Consider the following 18,498-nt stretch of genomic DNA (forward strand, 5'->3'; position numbering starts at 1 on the left):
CCTTACAGCTGGCCGCGCAAAATAGGTCAGTTTTGAGCGCTAATAACTTCGCGGGAAAAAATTCTAAAAATATGGTGTCTTCGGGAAAGTTGTTCTAAATTTAATGAAGGTTCTACATTTGAGAAATGGTAAGAATCGGATAACTATGGCGCCTTCCATAGGTAAAAAAGTAAAACAGTTGCTTTTCTCCACACATTTTGACGATTTTTCCCATACAAACTTTAAGCGATTGGAGGGAGGGGTTCTCGTGGTCAGAATGAGCTCAAATTTGGAATTTAGCCTAGTGATGGGTCAATCTTTGATTTCAGGGGGTAGCCCCAAAAAAGTCCGGATTTGGACCACCCTAATGTGCATGCTTTTGCATGCGATTTTACCTTCGGATTTTTCTCTGAGTGGCCACTTCCGGGTAACCTGGAACCGGTTCCCGAGTACCCGATGACCGGCCAATTTGATTTTCAACACTCCAGAGTGGTTCTGGCAATCGTGTATTGTGTGTTTTAGTAAGTTTAATGGATCAATTACAACTATCTTGAGAGTATTAGTATCACATATACGTGAAAAACAGTAAAATATGAACTTTTCGGATATTCCGGATTTCCGGAACCGGTAGGTCACCTGGCCGTGATATTAATATTTGTGGTCAAAGAACAGGTCTATACCTGTCGAATGCAACCCGGGGCATCCTGGTTGGTTGAAATTTGCCGGAGATACAGGTCGTCAAAGTTGGAGTCTCAAAAAGGCCTTTTTCGGTTGTTTTCGATTCCCGGTGGCCACGGTGACCAAATCCGGATTTCCAGATCGGTTTCAGAAAGGGGACGTTCTAAGCTTTAATTTGTGACCAAAAGAACCGGAATTGGTGAAAACCGGATTTTTGCCGATTTTTTTATGTTTGGGGTCGAAAAGGACCCCTATACCTTTAAAGTAACTTTTTTATGGACGCTCCCCTAGGGATCGTCCGAGGTTTATTTGTTTTGTGAAATGTGTATTTTTTATACTATAAATTTAATGTCAGAAAATTTCAAGGCTCTAGCATGAATATAGCAAAATTTATGGCAAATTTAATTTTGGAAAAGGCAGAAAAGGACCCCAATACCGTAGGAAGGTTAAAGACTCTACACATGCTCGACACGGCCGCGTTGCGACCGTAGTTGGTCAATGCGCGTGGAATTCTAATGAATTTGTGAGATCTGATCGTACGGCGTTGAATGTAGAAATTGACTTGCTCAAGAATCTCAGGTCAATCAATTGAAGACTTCAACAAATCAGAAACGAAGATTGCTTTAGCTACGTCACGACGAACAGATAGAAGGTCAAGACCGAGAGAATTGCAGCGATCTGTGGAGCTAGGTGGATTTAGTGGGTCCACTAGGGGGATGTGGCTATATAGTGAACTTCCGTTGAACCTTTTCAATTCGCTCGATACCGTTTGGGTAGAACGGAGCCCAGACCACCGAACAATATTCTAGTGTCGAGCGAACCAGTGAGCAATAAAGTGCCTTCAAACACGAAACTTGACGTTATTTTTGATATTAGGTAATCAAAAATGGCGGGTAAAATCAAGGGGGAAAACAATATTTTTTTCAAAAAAGTTCAAATTTTCAATCGAAATTTAAATGCAATCAAACTAAATCAATTTAAAATGCAATTCCCTGCGTTTAGAATCATTTTTAGCTTGTTAGGGTAAGTTAAAAAATCCTTTGATTTTTGGAAGTTGGAATTTGTTCTCGTTAAACCTTACATATTTTGAAAACTAACACAGTTTTTTGATACAAATGTTGAAACTACGGTTTGTTATTATAATTTATATACACTTTTATTCCCTTCCCTCCCCTTGACTCAGAAAGAACTCATGGAGCAACCTATTATGATGGTTAAATGAAATTCTGGCTGGCAGACATTTTCTTCTTATCCATCCATATAACAAAGCGCTTTTCCTCAAACCACAAAATACTCGAAAAACAATATCTCTATACCTCGCTCCGCCATAATGAGCATGGCATCTGCATTACCCAATCCAATTATTTAATCAGCAAAAGTACCAATAGGACTACGGTGTGTCAGGAGCCGAGGAAATACAATGAGGGGGTAAAACCAAAGTATTTCGCCCGCAGAATAAATCCCTACTTGGTGCTTGCCGATTGAAATCAAAAAAAAAAGTTAGCGCGTGGATTGAAGGAGGGAACAACGATTGGGGACCAGAACATAGCTTGTATTCATGGCTTAAACGAACGGTACCATAGAAACAGCAAGCATAAAAAGACGACGCCACACCACACGACGGAGCACGGCGTCGCGATGGTGGGTAAAAGGTAAATTTGGAAAATAAAGGAAAAACGGGAATAATATCATTAAAAATACATCCTCTCTAGGGAGCACTTCGCTGAGCAAATCTTTTCATCAATTCAATTTCCAATTATGCAATTTTCCATTACTGAGTCGGGCAATACAAATGAACACACCCATATATAACTGCTTGAACAACAAATACAAGCGAGCTAGGGGCTGAAGGCAAACTGCGCAGGGTTATTTTTATGTACGGTTGTGTTTCGTGTTGTTTAGCTTAACTAGATTCTAAAATATCAGTAAAAATAAAAGTTGACTTAGCACAGACAAATACAAAAAAATATCATCACAAAAAACGCAGTTCATAATTACTCAACTGAGTGTTTAGATTGTGTTGTCACGAATACATATTTTAAACCTACAAGCACAAACGACACCTGACTTTAGTCCGCACGTAGGTACATCAAGCAATGAAGGATGACAGATTCACAACAGTAAGTACCGTCATCTGGGGTGAATTTAAAAAGAGGAGGTTTCTCTACATTCGCTATGCGGTTATGCGTGTCATATTAAAATTGAAACTTATTAAACTTTTTTTTCGTAAAATCGCGATAACTCGTCATGTTTATAAGCAAACCCCTTATGTCTATATATCAAATTTTTGTAATTGTCTGCTCTACAACTTTGTAGAGACTCTAAAAAATAACCCTGCAAAGTTAGAAAAAAAACGCGAAATTTTAAAATGAAAAATTTTGTTCTAAATGAAAAAATGAACCTTCTGGGTCAATGTAGATTTGAAAAGTACATTAAATTTCCCATAAAATGACATGTTCCAAATTTTTTTACAGGCAAGTAACGGAAAATGGGAGAATTTTTAAAACATTTTTAGAGTTGTCACGAGATATCAAAAAACGGACCTCGGATTCGTGATCAGGGACAAAAGTTATCCCTTAAGACAAAGTTTCACGCAAATCAAAGAGGGGTCGGGGCAACTGCTGTGTGATCCGCCAACGCCCTTGTATGGAAAGTTACTCAATGCAGTCCAGTCAGGAAATATCTTACCAGAGCTGGTTCTACCAGAATCCTGCTGGAATGTTAATTTTAAATTTTCGTGACTTTTTGTTGCTTTGCAGGAGTAATTTTTTGAGTGTTTTGTTCTTCATAATTAAAAAACCAGACAATTAAAAAAAATGTAACATAAGGGGTTTTCTCGTAACCATCACGAGTTTTGTTATCGCGATTCTAAATAAAATAGTCGTTACACTCAGAACTGGGCATTGGCAAACGAGAAGATAAAGAGCACGGTTTGGTAGCAAAGAGGTACTGTAAACGAGGATAAGTAGCGAATTGGCCGGGTGTATTATCCTCGTGGGGTTCATTTCCCTTTAAAAAAATGTTTCACCATCGAGAATCGAAACCAAGATTCGAACTTATTGAATCTGGCATCTGCCATATCGGCCGCCATAGTTCGATGTCTAAGTGACGGTCATTTGTCCATATAAGCCACTCAATTGGATGAACTGTTTCAATGAACGAATAATCACGATTTGTTGGTGTTGTAAACGCGAGAGTACATTCCTCTCACTTAAATTCGGAAGGACTATCCGCTCGGTCTTTAACTTTGGGTGTTACCCTTTAGAAAAAAGTTTCACACAAATCGAAGAGGGGTCGGGGCAACTGCTGTGTGAATGACCCAGATAGTTTACCAATATTTTACCAAAATATGGCGGAATTTGAAGAACTTAATCGTAATTCGTAATGACATGCTACAATTTTGGAAGTGTAGATTTTTTCATAACAGTTTAAAAAAATATATAAAAAGGTTGAATTTACTGGAGATCATTTTTAGCCAAAAACGTACATCAAATTTAGGAACGACAGTTTCCATCAAAGTTTTCTTAAGATGTCTTCTTCATAAAGCTTTAAACAGAATGTCATAGGGAAGAACTTGGGAAATTGCTAAATTACGTAAAAAACTAACATAATCCACCTATGTGGTTGGTGCCTTCCTCACTTTTTACCAACATTTGGTTATATGATGGGTTTGGACACAAATTCTATCTATTTCTCAATAATAAAAAAATTACACAAATGTCACTTAAGCGGTCAAAACTTGAAACTGAGCGTTGCCAGATCTTCAATGTTTTGGACTCATAGGAAAGGTCTTTCGATTACCTAAACAACGATGGGTCGGATGATGGAGCCGGACATAGTTTACATACATTTAAGTGAGACCCGGCTTCAAAAAAGATCATAATTATCACTTAAGTGGTCATAACTTGAGACAGGGTTGCCAGATCTTCAATGTTTTGTATTCATTGGAAAGGTTTTTCGATTACCTAACCAACGATGGGTCGGATGATGGATCCGGACATAGTTTACATACATTTAAGTGAGATCCGGCTTCAAAAAAGATCAAAATTATCACTTAAGTGGTCATAACTTGAGACATGGTTGCCAGATCTTCAATGTTTTGGACTCATTGGAAAGGTCTTTTGATTACATAACCAACGATGGGTCGGATAATGGATCCAGACATAGTTAACATACATTTAAGTGAGATCCGGCTTCAAAAATGTATATAAATATCACTTAAGTGGTCATATCTCGAGACAGGGTTGCTAGATCTTCAATGTTTTGGACTCATTGGAAAGGTCTTTCGATTACCCAACCAACGATGGCTCGGATGATGGATCCGGACATAGTTTACATACATTTAAGTGAGATCCGGCTTCAAAAAAGATCATAATTATCATAAAAGTGGTCATAATTTGAGACAGGGTTTTTTTTTTTTTTTTTATTCTTAGCTTATTTTTATTAGGTCCGTTTAGGTGCTGTGACCAGGTTAGGACCGAGGGACGGTTCATAATAATTTAGAATACATTTAAAAAAAAACTTATTTTCCGCCGTATTTGCCGAGCATGTAACTGACGAGTCTCAACTGGTCCACGCGGGTCTTGCAGGTCTGGAACCTGGCGCTGTACTCATTAAAAATGTGCCACAGTTCAGTCGAATTGTAGAGCACCTCCTCTCCTTCCGCCGTAGTGGTGGCACCGGCGCCGGCGCCGGTATTTACTTGACTGCTTCCTGCGGGTCGAGGGCGATCCTTTGGCTTCACGTCCGGAACTGCGCCCGGCAGCGGAGGGAACTCCGCCGGCGTGAACGCCGGAACTGCTGGACTCTGCTTCTCCGCCTTCCTTGCCGGCGGTTTCAGTTTCGTCGCCTGCTGGCGCCTCTGGATGAAGTCCGCACGCTTGGGGCAGCTGCGGTCCGTGGCTTCATGCGTTCCGTTGCAGTTTGCACACCGCTTCGGCTCGGCTTCTTGCACTTGGCAGTCGTCCGTCGTATGGGGACCCCCACAGCTGTTGCACCTGGCCTTGAGGTGACAGTTCCTGGTTCCATGGCCCAGATGCAAGCAGTTCCTGCACTGGGTCACGTTCGGCCGCTTGTTCCGGTAGGCCTCCCACCGGATGATGGTGCTTGCCACAACCTTCATTGCAGAGAGCTTCTTCAGATTGGTGTATCCCTTGGGGAAGACCACAATGTACGGAGTTTCGTCCACGGTTGACTTTTCCTTCCGCTTGATTACATGCACCTCCAGCGCGTCCAGCTTGAGATCCCTCTTCAGCAGGTACTTGACCTCATCCGGTTTCAGTTCATCGGGTAAACCACGAAGAACTACCCGATGATTTCGTTCGCTCCGTCGTTCGTGGGTGTAGAATTCCACTTTGTGCTTCTTGAAGAGCACTTGCAACTTGTCGAAGTCTTCGACAGAGAAGCTGTTTACCTTGGTGCCAAACCGGGTAATCTTGAAAATTGGCTCGAAATCGTATTGACCCAGCGACGTTATCTTCACAAGCCTGTAAAAGGCCGTGGAGCTCTTTACCACCAAAGGTGGTTGTTTTTGTTTACCTGCCGACTGGACGGGTGGCGGAACCGCCGGGGCGTCTCCTCCTCCTGCTGGGCTGACATTGTTGTTGTTTTCCGCTAGCGGGCTGAACTTGTTGTTGTTGAGCACATTCTGCTCCACTTTTCCTTCTTCGACGACAGCTCCGGTGATCTCAGGGGACTTCTTCCGCTTCCGATTTCCGGGGATGAGTTGGAAATCATCCGTCTCGGAGGTTTCTTCCACCTCCATCCGTCAAACAACTCGAGGCACGCAACGATGCCTTTAGCGCGCACGACACAACAAACACGTCTACTGTCTCAAAGCTGTCGATGACAAGTGTTCTTTGAGACAGGGTTGCCAGATCTTCAATGTTTTGTACTCATTTGAAAGGTCTTTTGATAACCTAACCAACGATGGGTCGGATAATGGATCCGGACATAGTTTACATACATTTAAGTGAGATCCGGCTTCAAAAATGTACATAAATTTCACTTAAGTGGTCATATCTCGAGACAGGGTTGCCAAATCTTCAATTCGTTGGACTCATTGGAAAGGTCTTTCGATTACCTAACCAACGATGGGTTGGGTGTTGAATCCGGACATAGTTTTCATATAGATAAGTGAGATCCGGCATCAAAATTCCAGCACTCGATTCGCAACTCTGACACTTTTTTATACGTAACTTTTGAACTACTTATCGGATCTTCAAACAATTCAATAGTGCAGTATGGGGCACCAAACCGAATCGAATGCAACTTGTTTGACTCAAATCAGATCAGCCAGTGCCGAGAAAACTTGGCAAGAATTTTGAGCACCAAGGGGAATACGCACACACATACACACACACACAGACATTTGTTCAGTTTTCGATTCTGAGTCGATAGGTATACATGAATATAGGTCCACGAGCTGTTTTTCAAAAGTTCATTTTTAGAGCAGGATTATAGCCTTACCTCAGTGAGGAAGGCAAAATACGTTTGACCAAGCTCACTCCCAGACCCAATTTCACCCTTTGACGATAATTTGGAAACAAATATTCATGTTACAAAACTAATATTAAGGCAGCAAAAAATATATTTTTCTGAAACATAACGAAGGTTCTATCCCGTTCCCCAGAAATATTTAGGACCTTGAAAAACATGTAACATGTTTGGCATAATGCCTTTTAGCATAACGCCGTTTGGCATTTCGCTTTAAAGAAGACATCGGGATAACTGCTGAAACTAATTGATTTTTTCCATTCTTTAAGAAGGGAAAACTCTCTTTACTAGGGATAATTGCTAAATAAAAAAAATCAACTTGTGTCAGCATGCTGCAGTTATCATAAGTCAAAAGTTTTGTCCGTTCTTTAAAGAAGGCAAAATTCAACTTTTAAGGGATAATTCATCTTTTGTCCGCATTTATGACAGTCAAGAGAGTTTTACCTTCTTTAAAGAAGGGAAAATTCAACTTTATCAAAATATCAAAATTTTCATACTAGCCTATAGTTTTCGTTTGGTCAAAAGAATCGTTTTCCCATCATTACATAAAAAAAAATATTTTTATGAAAATTCAGCACTGAAAGGGTTGAAAAAAACTTTAAAGGGAAAATTCTATTTTTGTCGGCATTTATCACAAGTCAATAGAGTTTTCATTTCTTTAAAGAAGGGAACATTCAACTTTTGTCAGCAGTTATCAAAATATAGGTGAAATCTAATCACTTCACATTTTAGAACTGATCACTTTTTTTTAAAAAGTACATTCATAATAAAAAAAAAACTTTTCTGTGGAATGGGTCATTCTGGGTAATGAATTTCTGGAGAATGGACCATTCAGGGGAGTGGGATTCTGGGGATAGTTAATAAACTTAGTTTATTGTGAGTTTATCGCTTGAAATATTGAAGGTTACCTTACTTATGGTCAGTTTGCTGTACAGGGCGGATTCGGTAATCCGAATTTTGCTACTTCAAATGCTCGCTAAGTCGAACGTATTCGAATTCACTTGCAGCGCAAACTTTTATCTATGATTGATACATGGCGTAATCTGCAAACTATAGAATAATTTATCGTTGAAAAGATTTAAAAAAAAGTTCTGTGAAATATCTATTTCTTAAGCCATTAAATTCAAATCAATTTTAAATTTGCAGTAAAAAATAACACAGCACTTGAATGGATTATGAGAATTAGCAACTGTTCATCTTTAACCAAGCGCCCTACTCTCAAATTTCATTTATAGAACAACAAAGTGTAACGTGTTATGTAGACTTTCACCCACGAAGTTTATTATGATTTGCTCGGGCACCGCCATGTTGGTACTCTAAAGTAAGGCCGATGCAAATATTTTTTAAATTTTTTGTTAAATGTTTGTCCCTCGGCTCTGGCCTGTATCGAAATAAGGGGATGGGGCAAAACAAAAATATATAAAAATTCAAATAACAAGCCATAGTCTCAACATTTGAATGCAAAAAGTGTTTTAAAATGCATTTTACACTAGACCAGTTGTTTTGCAATCAGGCCGTTGCAAATATTTTTCTAAGTCGGCTTGAATAATCAGGAGAGCAACAAAATATTTTTTCGAAAGACTTCAAAATTTTAATGGAAATGAAAGTTTAATCAACTGAAAACTAGTCAAAATTCTTTCTTAATTTTCTTGCGTTTAAAATCATATTTAGCATGTTTGAACTCCTTTGAAAACATTTTGAATTTTCATGAAATAGCAATGTACAGTCCCACAATTTTTTTTGGCGGAAAGAAAATTTCCGTCAATACATCGATATTTTTAAAACTAATAATTGGAACGGTCAACGGCCACATTAGTTTAAAAAAAATGTAAGATTTGACGAAAAACTAACATTTTACCGAAATAAAACTGTAACCAGTGCGAGTGTTGTGTACAAGAATTGATGTGACTCGTCGTTAATTTTGTGTTAAATTATTTAAATGTAAATTATTGTGCCAAGAAGACGTTGTGTTTGTCGACGGGAAGTTACCAGGACGCTGCCCAGGAAGCAAGAAACCCCACACCGTGCGTCGTTACCGCTAGTTACCACCAGGAGCGCTGCTGCATAACATCGCATGGGCGGCCATTGGGGGTGGTGAATGTGCGTATTTATTTATATATTTACCGCGGAAAGGTTGTCGCCAATAGAGTTATCTACGTGCGCATGTATTGCGTGTACGTACACGAAAAAAAGTGAGGTTAAAATTTGTACCACCCAGCAAAACAAATGGTGCGCTAGTGTGTGTGAGATCGGGCTTAGAAAGCTCTATAGCAAACCTCACCCGCGAAGTCAGTGTACCAGTGTTGGAGAAGTAAATCCCTGAAGGATTGGGAAGTGGCCGTGACGAGACAGCAGGAGCTTCTCGTGTGATTTGGACATCCAGGTATGACCGGAAAACCCCCAGGAAAATCCCCGAACAAACCCCAAGTGAAACCGATTGGTTTCACCCCGGCCGTGCGACATCCGGCCCGGTGAACCATCCGTACGAACCGTCAGCGTCTTGCTGTACAGTGTTCGGCCGCCTTTACCGTTACAACCGCGAACCCCAACCCCGGACTGTTCCGACGGAGTGCCCGGAAACCGTCGAAGCCTGTTGCACGTCACCAAGCATAGGAAGGGCGTGGACGGCAGGCGAGGGTCCTTGAAGGCTGCAGCCGAAGCGTCGGAGGGTCCATCCGACTTACGTAGAAGCCACCCCCTTGGCAGAGCGCCGGAGAAGCGTCGACGACAGAGCGGCGAAAACGGGGGCCCGAACGCGTGCACCGGAAGTGCGAAAAGAGGAAAAGGACTCGTGAGGTAGGAGTAGTTATAAGGAAGTGGGACGGGACGTGTGAGCTAGTGGAAGTTTGGAAAGGTATTCTCGGAATAAATCGTCGAATGTGCACGAAATAAAAGTAGTTCCCTCAGGTAAATGCAGTGTTTTCTTGGCTTTTTGAGTAATTTCGAGCGTCACGCCGACCCTGGGTATTTTAAGGGAGAGTCCCATTGGTTTTGTACGCCCTGACACCGGAAGCACATCTCTTCAAGGTTAGATCACTTCGAGTATGGACTGGGAGCAAACACCAGTTGTTATAAAACATTTTGCGAAAAATTTCTGAATTTTCAAAAAATCAAATGATTTTTAAATCAATTTAAACATGCTAAAAATGATTCTAAACGAAGGGGAATGCATTTTAGATTGATTTCACGTAATTGTACCGTAAACTGGGGTGACTTTGATAGCCCGGGGTGACATTGATAGAAATTTGATTTGTCCACTTATTTTGATACATCCAATGTAACAGTCACATTTTTGTATATATGTTTGATAATAAGCTATCCCTTAATGCTTACATACTCAAAATTCTCAAAAATGTTTAGATATTAATTTGACGGGCATTTGAAAAACCTATCAAAGTCACCCCGGGCTATCAAAGTCACCCCAGTTTACGGTACTTAAACTTCCATTTTTAAATTTTTGGAAAAAAATGTGGTCTTTCCAAACAAATTTACAATCCGTGATTTCTGAGCTCAAAAATAAATAAGTAAAAGTAAATCTTTCCCTGTTCCTGAGGGGAACACCCGTGAAGAGTATCGGAACCGGCATTTAAAAAGCGGGTTCTGTGACAGTGTATTAATCAACTTAATGTTAACATATTGAGGTTAGTGTTAACATACCATAGGTTGTCTTCCTAAGGTGTCTTGATAAGGTCCAGTTTGTGATGATACACTACCTTCCCTTTACTAAGCAAGCGAATCACGAAGTGAAAAGATCACCAGTTGTGTTTGCCCAGCCGGGATTTGAACCCTGATCTACCGTTTACGAGGCGGAAAAAAGTAAATCTTTCCCAGTTCCTGAGGGGAACACCCTTGAAGAGTATCGGGGCCGGCATTTACAAAGCGGATTCAGTGGCAGTTTCATTCTCAACTTAATGTTAACATGTTAAGGTTAATGTTAACATTCCATAGCTAAGGTGTCGTGATAAGGTCCAGTTTGTGACGATACACTACCTTCCCTTTACTAAGCAATCGATTCCAGAAGGGAAAAGATCACCAGTTGTGTTGGTCCGAGCCGGGATTTGAACCCCGATCTACCGCTTACGAGGCGGAAGCGTTACCACTGGGCTACGTGGCTCGGTCCGAGGCGGAAGCGTTACCAAAAAATAAATAAGAACCTATGGAATTGTTTGGTCCTCTACGATTAGTGATAGTGATTTTTCAGAATCTCAAATTTTTTATAATGTGATAATTTAATTCTTCTGCTACTGTAATGCCCATGTTCGTATAAATGCCCCCATATGCAAACACAGCAAGCTGAGAAAAACACGGAGTGGTAAGTTGTCGCCAAAAAAGTGAAAACTGATTTCCTCTTGATTTCTAAGACAAAGTACAGGATGTTGCAGGCATTTCAGAAAGAACACATGATTTTGAACCAAACTGCATTAATGAAACGCATTTATGCGATCAGCGGCAGTTTATACCAGCTTATAAAGTGTTGTGTTTATCCATACAGGCACACAGCTATTTGTCTTAGGGGAGTGGCCGTGGCTGACTGGTCACGGTGTTCGCTATGTAAGCGAATGGTTCTGCACAGCAAAAAATCCGATGGTAAAATCGCATGCAAAAGCATGCACATCACCTTGGTCAAAATAAACACTTAAAATTACACACATGTATGTACAAAAAAAACGTGTAATATTACACAAATCCTTATTTTGAAACCAGGGATAGGTATCGAATTGGTTATCATGTCAAAGTCGTCAATGTAAATAAAAACTAGCAAAATAAAATGCTAAAAAATAACAGTTTTATTAACACAACAATACAATGCATTTCGAAGAAATCTATTCCCACCGACATTAATCCAACTGAATGAGCATTTTTCTTCTTAAGAGGTCGTTAAAAAGTTTCACTTTTTCACTCGTCCTGGATACCGATTTTGATCGAGCAGTCTCCGACGGGGAGGCGCGAAGTCCTCATCTCGACGACGTTGCAGCTTGGCCGGAAGCCCACCGCGAGCTAACCTTCATTCGATACCATGCGGCGCCGATGGACTGCTTTGGGAAGATGTCCAGCTTCCGACTATTTCGCGCCTTGAAGTCAACATGGCCAACTTGTTTCGATAGTGGTGCAATTCTGAGAAATAAAATGCAAATAAATAAGAGAGAATGATTAGAGATTAATGTAGAAGATGGAGAAGAGGCAAGGAAAACGTCAATCTTCACTTTTTTGCTTGTGCACATACATGATTTGTTACGTTTCAACGCCGAGCGTGCAGCTTCCGGGGCAAGTCCACGTTCCGACGACGTTGCAGCTTAGCCGGAAGCCCACCGGGAGCTAACCTTCATTCGACACCATGCGGCGCCGATGAACTGCTTCGGGGAGATGAGCGTGCGGCTTCCGGGGGAATTCCACATCCCGACGACGTTGCAGCTTGGCCGGAAGCCCACCGGGAGCTCATCTTCCCGGTCAAGTTTTGTCCGGAAGATTTGAACCGGGTATGATGCACGGCCTGGAGGTTGGGAGAATTCACTCCTGCGGTTGTTTAGTTGTCAGTTCTGAGCAAGGCTTCGCGAGGGTTTTGGTGTTGGTGATCATATTTACCTTTGGATGAATGGCTTCCGCGAGTTGACAATCTGGGCATTTCCACCGGCAACGACCGTCAGCGGCTGTCTGCGGGTGTTTAGATGTCACGTACCGAGTCCGCCGGTTCAGATCGACGCTCCGAAGACCAGTCGTGTTTTGTCCGACAGATTAGAACCGGGTATGAGGCACACTCCTGCGGGTGTTTAGCTCTCACCGCTCTCACTCACCATTTCGGGCAACTCGAAATACGATCGCGATGCACCTGACAGAAGGAAACTGATGGCACTGGGATTTTATGAGATCTGTCAAAGTCGGCTAAATGAATTCGTCGATAATTTTACACGAAAATTGACAGTAAAAGTTGTGTACAAGGTTGCGTTGAATATTGTATCGAATGTACAGCAAATATTACACGGTTAAGTAGTAATGGGTGTTAGTTTTTATTTTAAGGATTGGGGATCAAATAAGCATGTAATATTACACAAAATAAAATACATGCAGGTGTATTACATGCAGGCACTTTACTACTTTTTTTGCTGTGTGGGTTCGATACCCACCTGCTCCCAACGAGAAAGTTTAGAACACAGAAATTAGAAATGAATGAATATGAACGAAAAATCAAAGTCCCTCGAGGCGGGGTTCGAAACCCCGTCCTTTGGGTTGGTAAGCAAAAATGCTAACCACTAGACCATGACGAAGACTTGGTGAACTTGGACTGGAATTAGGAATACTGTTGCAGAGAGCGAGTTGTGGCGCAAATAGTGTCCTGGGCATTCGTGGAAATACAATGTGTCATCCCAGAGGCTCCCGGAGTACCAAACCTTCTTTGCATGGTGCTCCCAACGAATACAGCCAAATCTCGGAGCGTATGGTGATGTGTCCCCACGCTTCTTCCTCCCCTGTCGATTCAGAATTGTGTTGTTGTTCGAACACTCAATGTTCAAACTCAACCCAATCATCTCTGCGATACGGCTTTACGCAGGAGGCCTGGCCGCTTTAACGCTTGTAATGTTTCAACGCACTCCGATGCATTGGCGCACTACAAATGTTAATAAATGACAAGAAGAGTGCTAGGCGTCATCTAACCTAAGGCACACAACTATTTTTCTTATTTGCAGGTATTAATAACATCCTTTAAAAAAAATATTTCTAATTCAGCATCCACGCATTTATGCAACTAAAAAAATGTTCAAATTTCTCAATATTTTGAGTAAGTATTTCCACGTATGATGCCATAATTTTAATTTGAGTGATACGTCATAGCTCATTTCCAGCTGAAAAGGTTTCTTGAATGCATTTCAACCCCGCAAATACAAGGGCGGGACCACGTTTTCCATGGTAACATTTGAATCACAGTCAGGCGACTGTTAACAATAGACGCAGCAGCCATCTTTGAACTTTGCGGTTTCATTCACAAAAACCCACACTTGCAGTCATGCATTGTTTAGAGGCGAACGATCGCAAAAAGGTGAGTTTTTCCGTTATGTAGGTGGAGAGGGAGAAAAAAAGAAAACCAAGGGTTGCTATGATACACGCCAATTCGCTTCACTCACATTCATAATCATACAACACCGCTGCAACCAATAATCATTTGCAGCCGTCATAGAAAAGAAAAAGCCTACTACGTTTCCCATTGCGGAATATTAAGAAATATATGCAGAATCTGTCTATGTCACGGTTATTGTATGGAATGAAATTTTCATATATCATACATAACATACATACACGCCTGTACAATTTCTGCAAACACACATACATATGAAAAGTCACAGAGTCAGGATGTAGAAATATGCTGAGTGAGCAATGCTCTTTATTATCCAATCTAGCGTAAGTCCAATGATGAAGGCTGGTAATCACAAAATTCTTAATTATGATGGCAATTCCCCAGTACACATAAGCTGCACACAGATAGATTTGTGTATATGTATGGAATGTAAGAAAGAAACAACAAAAGTGGCATACACGCATATGGGGGGTCGTCAAATGTTCTCAGTCCATCAGTCAACCCTTTCTCACTCCCTCTCAGTCGTTTGCGTATTTGCTGTCTCGGATTTGACTGCGGTTGCATTGGAGAAGGGGCCATTCAGGCCGAATCCACTGAACAAAACCACTCCATGATGCTCATTAATGTTAGCCCCTTGCATGGACGGTGATGATGGTGCTTCATCCATCATGGCCTGCTGCTGTAGTTTGGCCTGCATTGAACGAATCTAAATTTTCTAATAAGATTATTACTCAGAAGAGTTGATAATTCAAAATCTAACACGATTTTTGACAACTAATATAATACAATAATTCTGGAGTTTTTTTTTAAAAGGTCCTATAAACCAAATTTTTATTTTTTGCTTTTTGGGTGTTTTTGAATACCCCTGACTCAAGGCGGTTCTAAAAACACCCAAAAAGCAAAAATTGAAAATTTGGTTTATAGGACCTTTTCAAAAAAAACTCCAGAATTGTATTTTCCAAAGAGCAAAAACAATATATAATTATAAAAGGACCATGCATAAACCACATGGACACCTAAGGGGAGGGGGGGGGGGGGAGGTGATTGTCCACGCTTCATACAAAAACTATTTGTTTTGTATGGAAATTGTCCACGAGGAGGGAAGAAGGGGGGGTAGGTCCCGTGGTTTATGGATGGTCACATATTAACTTCGTCCATTGAGTCAAGTGAAAAAAATACATTTAATAAGGGGAGAATCGTCAAAATATGTGGAAACTTTTGGGGCATTTGAACCTCTCTCCCTCTCGCATTGGCCACACAAAAATCACGGCCAACTATAACATAGAATTCTATTTGAATAAATTTTTGTTTACATTGTATAGCAAAAAAAAAAAAAAACCTGTACGGTGGTACGATGTTTTAATCATCTCAACTCAAGTTAAACTTTTTAGTAATTATTTTAAAAACCTCTTTATAGTTGTCTTTCAAAAGGTCCTATAAACATAGGGAATCCCATAGCTTAGGCCGTTGCAATTACTTTTTGAATTTTTTGGAAAAAAATATTTTACTGCCCCCTGATTTTTTGAACCAATTTTGAAAGAGGGGGTGGCGACATAAACTTTGAAAAATATTTGCAACGACCTTATAAGACATATTAAAAAAAGAAAACTCCATGTAGGTTTATACCTAGTAAGCATAAACTGTTTTATGTTTGATAAGGCCGTAGTAAATATATTTAAAGTCAATGACGCCCAAAAGTTTTACAGCACTGTAATAGGTACTGAAAAGTTGACATTTTACTTAAAATTCCATTCAAAGGGTGTTCCCGGAAATGCAAAAAGTTGTGTATGCAACTAGCTGCAAAATCTGTTTTTTTTAGCACCGTCGTTTTTCTGAACAACTCGTTCAGAACTTTTTGCAACTTGTCACATAAACTACTATTTAATTATTTTTTATTGCAATTATGTTCTAAAAATACATACTTTCTCTGTCATTCTAAAGTGACGAAATTTCATCACAAAAAATATTAGTGATGAAAAGTTGACTTATGTAAGACTCGTATATCATTATTTTACAACTTGTTTGTAAGTTTTTTTGTGTTCTGGCTTTAACTTTAACATCGATAACCATTTATTTTTTACCTATGAAAATGTAACAAAATGTGTCGATTTTGTGGGTGTTTCAGGGCATGATTCTCTTGGTATACTGAGCTCGAATCTCAATCACAGACAACAGAGTCTCATTGGTTGCGTTAAAGCTGGCGCTCTGACTTTGAACTCCGGCTTGAATCATTTCAGCTATATCCGCGCAAAATTGACACATTATGTTTCATCCTACAATTTTATCAATGGATCAGTATCATATCCGTTATAGCCATACAGTAAATAAAACCATTTAGCAAAAACATACATTTAAAAATATGATTCATGAAAACGCCAGAAATAGCCAAACTCAAATAATTAAATAATTGGAAACCATCCATAAACTACTTAAACAATTCGAGGGCGGGGATAATAAAATCAGAAAAAGAACCTCACAAAAAATTGTTTTGTGCTCGATTTTTTTTACTTTGGTACCGTAAACTGGGGTCAATCGGGACACATGAGGCGAATTGGGACAGCAGTTTTAACCATGTTAGAGCACAATTTTTTTGATTTTTCTGGTTGGTTTCGGTTAGAACAGACTCTGGCCAACAATATGTGTACATCCATTTCCAAATTTAAAAGCTTTAAGTGCTCTAAAACTGCTGTCCGTATTCAGACTGTAGTCCCGATTCACCCCAGATTACGGTACCGCAGTTCGAAAACAGGCGTAAAACTGTTGGAATAGAAAGTTTGTTTTTATAAATTCATTGATATTTTGCAATTTTGTGACAGTAGCTTAGCTTTATAAATGTGAAAAGCACTTTGTGATACTTTTTTGTTCAATTTTTTGAAATTTAGGCTTGAGCCTCATGCTTATATTCTAAATTGGACGGGTTTTCAAAAAAAATACACTGTAGGAAAAAATGATTGAATTTTTAATTCCAATGTAAAATTAGAAGGTGCGTTGTCCAGATTTTCTTCGTTCACATTTTTTTGTGAAAATAGTCTGAGATGTTACAAAAAGCCTCACGTATATGCAAGATGATTTGTCTCTCCTAAAAAATACAAAAAAAAAATAAACCGGTTCTTAAGTGGTCTAAACGTAATTTTTTTCAAAAGCCGATTACGGGAATCGATTTTTGGACAATTTTACTTAAAAGTTTTATGGGACAATCCATAAATCACGTGGACACTTTAGGAGGGGGAGGGTATGGAGATTGTCCACGAAAAAAAAGGGAGATTGTCCACGCTCCATCCAAAAAAGATTTTTTTGTATGGACAATTGTAAACGAGGGATAGGGGGTTCAAGATTTCCAAAAAAGTGTCCACGTAGTTTATGGATGGTCCCTAACGAGTTTAACCATTGTCCTAAGTCCAATCGATAGAGCGGCTTTAAAAATAAAATGTTGAAAAATAGAGGGTTTGGCCATTTTATATGACAGATTTGATTCTATATGACAAACTTGATTTTTCAAAAAATTAATAATCAAATTATTCGCTCTACAGCATTGCCTTGGCGTTCTCGATTGCGAGATTCCTACTCGAAAATAGGTGTCCGAAGGCTTGATTGTTGAGGCAATTGCAAACCTCTATTTACACCTAAGCATTCATCCACCGGAATTCGAACTGACCCTGAAAGACGATTCCTACACCTAGACTGAGCTAACGACCTAACATCTAACTTAAACCGGGGCCAACATTTACTTCCCCTTCCGACGGAAGGCGTGATCAGGCAAATCTTGTCTCGCAAAATGCTATGGAATCGAACCCAGGCCGACTGGGTGAGAGGCAACCACACCTATAAGTATACCCGTACACCACGGGTCCCGGCTGACTGATTTTTCGCAATGTAAACAATAACAAAAACTTTTTGTTTGGTTGACCATTCCGTGCATTGTCCCGAAGTATGGTTAAATTTGGGTGTTAGATACAAATGTAGTAGGGCATGTACGAGTGTCAAACGGGTTCTGACCTGAAATCCTTTTGGCCAATTGTCGCACTTCAGCCATTTACAGGGTCTGCCAAGATAGCACGACAAGACTGAAACTTTTTTTTTTTTTTTGAAGTTTTACTGCTTTGGTATGTTCTACAAGGTTGTAGAGCATTACATTTTCAAAGAGAATCTGACTTTTGGGATATATTTGGATGGAAGTAGCGCATCGTGGAGACCAAACCGTAAGAATGTTGGGTTTTCCATACATTTTTTTTCAATTTTTACCATGAAAACTTCACCTTTGAGTATCAATGGGTAAA

The 18,498-nt window shown here is 40.0% G+C and overlaps 1 protein-coding gene and 1 long non-coding RNA gene across 5 annotated transcripts in view; both read right to left on the reverse strand.

Annotated features, from left to right (window-relative positions):
• LOC120419435 (visual system homeobox 2-like) overlaps nt 1-18,498 on the reverse strand; it is a 97,745-nt gene that overhangs the window by 56,806 nt on the left and 22,441 nt on the right. The gene's annotated exons all lie outside the window — the stretch shown is intronic.
• LOC120419436 (uncharacterized) lies at nt 11,925-13,013 on the reverse strand. Its single transcript, XR_005605719.2, has 3 exons — nt 12,736-13,013; nt 12,377-12,666; nt 11,925-12,267 (listed from the first exon to the last, which is right to left on the reverse strand). It is a non-coding gene; the product is annotated as an uncharacterized LOC120419436 (long non-coding RNA).

Source organism: Culex pipiens, chromosome 2 (assembly GCF_016801865.2).
Source record: "Culex pipiens pallens isolate TS chromosome 2, TS_CPP_V2, whole genome shotgun sequence".
Taxonomy (NCBI): domain Eukaryota; kingdom Metazoa; phylum Arthropoda; class Insecta; order Diptera; family Culicidae; genus Culex; species Culex pipiens.